We start from the raw sequence: 6,700 nt of genomic DNA, 5'->3' as shown, positions 1-6,700 counted from the left end.
GGCTCCGGAGAGGGGGATTCGTCGCTGTCATCATCATCAACCATCCTCCATCACCAATTTCATGATGATCACCACTGTGCGTGAGTAATTCCATCGTAGGCTTGCTGGACGGTGATGGGTTGGATGAGATTTATCATGTAATCGAGTTAGTTTTGTTAGGGTTTTATCCCTAGTATCCATTATGTTCTGAGATTGATGTTGCTATGACTTTGCTAAGCTTAATGCTTGTCACTAGGGCCTGAGTGCCATGATTTCAGATCTGAACCTATTATGTTTTCATGAATACATGTGAGTTCTTGATCCTATCTTGCAAGTCTATAGTCACCTACTATGTGTTATGATCCGGCAACCCCGAAGTAACAATAATCGGGACCACTCCCGGTGATGACCATAGTTTGAGGAGTTCATGTATTCACTATATGCTAATGCTTTGTTCCGGTTCTCTATTAAAAGGAGGCCTTAATATCCCTTAGTTTCCAATAGGACCCCGCTACCACGGGAGGGTAGGACAAAAGATGTCATGCAAGTTCTTTTCCATAAGCACGTATGACTATATACGGAATACATGCCTACATTACATTGATGAATTGGAGCTAGTTCTGTGTCACCCTATGTTATGACTGTTACATGATGAACCGCATCCGGCATAATTATCCATCACTGATCCGGTGCCTACGAGTTTTCCATATACTAGTTCTCACTTATTTACTTTCCCGCTGCTACTGTTACAATTACTACCAAATACCAAAAACATTACTTTTGCTGTCTTTACTTTTGTTGCCGCTACCACCACTATCATATTAATTTGCTACTAAACACATTGCTGCAGATACTAACTTTCGAGGTGTGGTTGAATTGACAACTCAGCTGCTAATACTTGAGAATATTCTTTGGCTCCCCTTGTGTTGAATCAATAAATTTGGGTTGAATACTCTACCCTCGAAAGCTGTTGCGGTCCCCTATACTTGTGGGTTATCAAGACAAATTTTTGGTGCCGTTGCCGGGGAGCATAGCTCTATTCTTTGAGTCACTTGGGATTTATATCTGCTTATCATTATGAAGAACTTGAGAGATCTAAAAACCAAGATCTATTCCTCAACTACAAGGGGAGGTAAGGAACTGCCATCTAACTCTGCACTTGATTCACCTTCTGTTATGAGTAAGCTTGCGACACCTACACCTGCTTCTGCTATTCGTTCTGATATGTCGCATGTTATTGATGATGCCACTTCTGCTATGCATGATACTTATGATGAAACTACTTCTATGCCTGATACTAATGTGCCCCTTGGTGAATTTCTTGATGACCAAATTGCTAGGGCTAGAGAAAAAGAAATTATTGAATCTGAATACGATGATGATAGTGATGATGAAAATATGCCTATTATCCCTGAGGGTTATCTATTTGATATGGAATCTTCTACCTCTATTTTAGCTTGCAAAGATAGATATGAGCTTAAGAGGTTATTAATTAAATGGAACAAAGAATCACTTAGAGATAAAATGAAACCCGACCCTGCTTTTGCTACTTCACCTATATGTGTTCCTGATAAAGATTATGAATTCTCTGTTGATCCTGATATAATTACTTTGGTTGTATCTGATCCGTTTTATGGCTATGAATCTGAAACTATTGTGGCATATCTTACTAAGCTAAATGATATAGCTGCCCTGTTCACTAATGATGAGAGATCACGTTACCTCTATATACTCAAAATATTTCCGTTCTCATTAAAGGGTGATGCTAAGATATGGTTTAATTCTCTTGATCCTGGTTGTGTGCGTAGTCCCTAGGATATGATTTATTACTTCTCTGCTAAATATTTCCCTGTTCATAAGAAACAAGCTGCTTTGAGGGAAATATACAACTTTGTGCAAATTAATGAAGAGAGTCTCCCACAAGCTTGGGGGAGGCTTCTCAAGTTACTTAATGCTTTGCCTGATCATCCTCTTAAGAAACCTGAAATACTTGATATCTTTTATAATGGACTAACCGATGCTTCCAGAGATTACCTGGATAGTTGTGCTGGTTCTCTTTTCAGGGAAAGAACACCGGATGAAGCTGAAATTCTATTGAATAATATGTTGACAAATGAAAATAATTGGGCACCTCCTGAGCCACCTCCTGAGCCAGCTCCTGCTCCAATTACTGAGCCTATTCCTAAACCAACTCTGAAGAAGAGAGGTGTTTTATTTCTCAGTCTCGAAGATATGCAAGAGGCAAAGAAATCTATGTAAGAGAAAGGTGTTAAAGCTGAAGACGTTAAGAATTTACCTCCTATTGAAGAAATACATTGTCTTAATTCACCGCCTGTTGAAGAAACTTATGATCTCAATTCTTTATTTATTGAAGAACCTCCTGACCCCAATATCCCGACACAGGTAGTAAAGGTAAATTCTCTCTATAGATATGATAAAGCTGAAGTTCCTCATACTAAAATTGCTAGTCAGTGCTTGGATGAGTTTGATAACTTCATGTTTAAGCAAGATGACTTTAATGCTTATTTTTGTAGACAATTAAAAGAAAATGCTTATATGATTAGACGCTTGGGTGATTATATGGATAATATTAAAGGTGAACTTAAACTTATTAGCAAACATGCTTCTATGGCTACCACGCAAGTAGAACAAGTACTTAAGGCTCAAAAAGAAGTGCTTGATGAAATGAATAATAAGAAAAATGATTATGCTGTTAGAGTGGCTACTAGAACTGTTAGAATGACTCAGGAACCTTTGTATCCTGAAGGCCACCCTAAGAGAATCGAGCAAGATTCTCAGAGAAATAATATTGAAGTTCCTAGTTCTTCTAAAAAGAAGAAAAAGAAAAATGATAGAACTGTGCAAACTTCTAGTGAACCTATTGCTGAACCACCTGATAATCCAAATGATATCTCTATGTCTGATGCTGAAACACAATCTGGTAATGAACATGAACCTAATGAAAATATTAATGATGATGTTCATGATGATGCTCAACCTAGTAATGACAATGATGTAGAAATTGAACCTACTGTTGATCTTGATAACCCACAATCAAAGAATCAACGTTATGATAAGAAAGACTTTGTTGCTAGGAAACATGGTAAAGAAAGGGAACCTTGGGTTCAGAAACCCATGCCTTTTCCTCCAAAACCATCCAAGAAAAAGGATGATGAGGATTTTGAGCGCTTTGCTGAAATGATTAGGCCTATCTTTTTACGTATGCGATTGACTGATATGCTCAAAATGAATCCTTATGCTAAATATATGAAAGATATTGTTACAAATAAAAGAAAGATACCAGAAGCTAAGATTTCCACCATGCTTGCTAATTATACTTTTAAGGGTGGAATACCAAAGAAACTTGGAGATCCCGGAGTACCTACTATACCTTGCTCCATTAAAAGAAATTATATTAAAACTGCTTTATGTGATCTTGGAGCCGGTGTTAGTGTTATGCCTCTCTCTTTATATCATAGACTTGACTTGAATAAGCTGACACCTACCGAAATATCTTTGCAAATGGATGATAAATCAACTGCTATACCTGTCGGTATTTGTGAGGATGTGCCTGTTGTGGTTGCAAACGTTACTATTTTAACGAACTTTGTTATTCTTGATATTCCCGAGGATGATAGTATGTCTATTATTCTTGGAAGACCTTTTCTTAATACTGCAGGGGCTATTATTGATTGCAACAAAGGCAATGTCACTTTTCATGTTAATGGTAATGATCATATGGTACACTTTCCGAGGAAACAACCTCAAGTTCATAGTATCAACTCCATTGGAAAAATTCCATCGATTATAATTGGAGGTTTTGAATTTCCTCTTCCTACTGTCAAAAAGAAATATGATATACTTATTATAGGGGATGTGCATATCCCCGTTGAGGTAACTTAGTGTTATTCGAAATTTCTCCGGTTTCATGATTATCGGAATGAGTTTGTTAACAAGACTTGATCAACCTTGTTAGTGGATTCTTTTTGATGAGCATGAGATGGATGAAACTAGAAGCACAAACTTCTATACCTTCTCTATACTTTCTGTTAATTAGTAGAAATAAAGTAAAATTAGTATTTTTCTGTCTATTTCCTGGCTTATCTGTGTAATATAAAAATATCCCGAAAATAAAAGTCCTCAGAATGACACGCCAATTTAATATGATTTTTTCTGGAATATTTGAGGATTTATTGTGCAAAAATTACCGCAGGAGGAGCTGCACCTGGCCACGAGGGTGGTGGGCGCCCCCCCCCCCTTAGGGCGCGCCCCCTTGCCTCGTGGGCCCACAGTGGCCCTCCTCCACTTATCCCAGCACCCATCTTCTTCCTCTGTCTCACACAAACCCGAAAAACCAACTCAAGCACGAGTTCCAGCCACTTTTGCTGTGATTTTCGATCTCGTTGCTCAAAGCACCTCTCGCAAAATTGCTTGGGGAGATTGTTCCTTGGTATGTGACTCCTCCATTGGTCCAATTAGTTTTTATTCTAGTGCTTTATTCTTTGCAAATTTGTGCTGCATAGGTGACCATGTTCTTGAGCTTGCATGTCAAATTTATATGGTTCTAAGTAGTTCTAATGCTTGATATGGGCTCTAGGCACTTGTAGGAGTAGTTGCTATCAGTTTTATTGAAGATGGTTCACTTTTGTTTGAAGTTACTAAAAATTTCAGAATTTTTTAGAGAAAAACAATATGCTTAGGAATATGTTCCAAGGTGGTTCCTCTAAGAAGCAAGGACCCTGGATTGCTATGCGCGATGCTGACGAGGATCCACCAAGAGACGCTCCAGTACGGCCTTGCGAATGGCCGTCGGAAAATTTTATGGACCGTGCGGGAATTAAAGAAGAATTCAAAGCATATTTGCGCAATGCTGGTCTTGAGGATTTTGAGGCTAACAAATGCCCCCAGTATCATGATCTCACAAGTTCATTTGTGAGGAGGTTTGAGTATTCATCTTCGCGTAATTCTCCTTCAGTCATGTTTGATCTCTATGACAAATCTTATACCATGGATTTAGAGGATTTCACTTCTTCTTGCAAACTTCCATCATGGGGTAGTGTTAGGGATCCCCCTAAATCTGAATTTAGAAACTTTCTTGCTAGTATAACTGTGGGGGAATCTAGAGATATAACGCAGGCTACCATAGGGAGCATTCACTTTCCTGCTATACATTATTTTGCTCTCTTCATCGGTAGATGCATAAATGCTAAGGATGAAGCATGTCACATGTGTGTCCCTGATCTTAGCATTCTTAGGAGTGTTGTGTTAGGACACCAATCTTATCATATGGGAGCCATTATAGCTCATAGGTTGCATCATAATAGACATAATGGAGATTTCTTTGGAGGAATTTATGCAACCCGCTTAGCTCATTTTCTTGAGATAGACATTCGTGAGGGTGATACGGAGTTGCCTCCTGCATATTCAGATTATAACTCTATGGCTTTGCACCAGTTTGTCGAGAGGCCTGAATCACCTCTCTTATATCGTTTAATTTTTGATAAACAACGTGTTTTCCGTATTACTCTCCCTGCTCCTGCGTTCTTTGATTCACAGACAAAAAGAAGATATGTTATTACCAGAGAGGAGGCAGAAGAGTACGGGAGGAGAACGGAGGCAGCCCGACTCCACGCTGCAGCTCAGCAGGCGATAACCGCTGCACATCAGTATGATCCCAACTATTCCTCATCACAGTACAACCCCAACAACTATTATTATGGATATCAGCCAGGCCAGCCATGGCCATAGACCAACTTAGGCCAAAAGCCTAAGTTTGGGGGAGTACGTATTTCTCACCGACATTACATTTATATTCACACACACTCATTGCTAGATGTCGGTGCTCATACTTTTTCACTATAATATCCATGCTAGTTTATTTTCTTTTTCCTACTTTCTTCTCGTGTGTTTGCTAAACCTTAAGAAAAACCAAAAAAATTAGTAGTAGTTTATTTTTCTGTTGTAGTAGTAATAATTAAAAAGAAAACCCAAAAATATTTCCCGTTCTTCTTTTGCTTGTTGGGAGCTTTCCCATGTAAATAGTTTTATTTCTTTTCTTTTCTTTGGGGGTCAGTAGGAGAAGACCATAATTAAATTGTTGAAGTGGCTCTTATATGCATTATTGTTGATTTAACCAAGAGCCCATATTGCCTTGTCTTCTCCTGTTTATTGAATGCTCGCAGATTCCAGCTTAGTCCAATGCACGTGCACCCTTATTATTATTCACACCGTTCGGTCGTACAAGTGAAAGGCAATTATGATGATATATGATGGACTGAGTGAGATGAGAAAAGCTGGTATGAACTCGACCTCTTTTGTTTTTGTAAATATGATGAGTCCCTCGTTCTTGATTCAGCTTATTATGAATAAACATGTTTGCAATGACAATTAGAGATTGTAGTTGCTTGTGCCATGCTTGATTAGCTATGAGTTATAATGATTTACCTTGTGTGCCAACATGCTATTGAGATGGTTATGATGTGGTATGATGGGGTGGTATCCTCCTTTGAATGATTTAAGTGACTTGACTTGGCACATGTGTTGGAAATATGCCCTAGAGGCAATAATAAATTGGTTATTATTATATTTCCTTGTTCATGATAATCGTTTATTATCCATGCTAGAATTGTATTGATAGGAAACTCAGATACATGTGTGGATACATAGACAACACCATGTCCCTAGTAAGCCTCTAGTTGACTAGCTCGTTGATCAATAGATG

The sequence above is a fragment of the Triticum urartu genome, chromosome 3 (genome assembly GCF_003073215.2).
Source record: "Triticum urartu cultivar G1812 chromosome 3, Tu2.1, whole genome shotgun sequence".
Lineage (NCBI taxonomy): Eukaryota > Viridiplantae > Streptophyta > Magnoliopsida > Poales > Poaceae > Triticum > Triticum urartu.
This window is presented reverse-complemented; position numbering follows the sequence as displayed.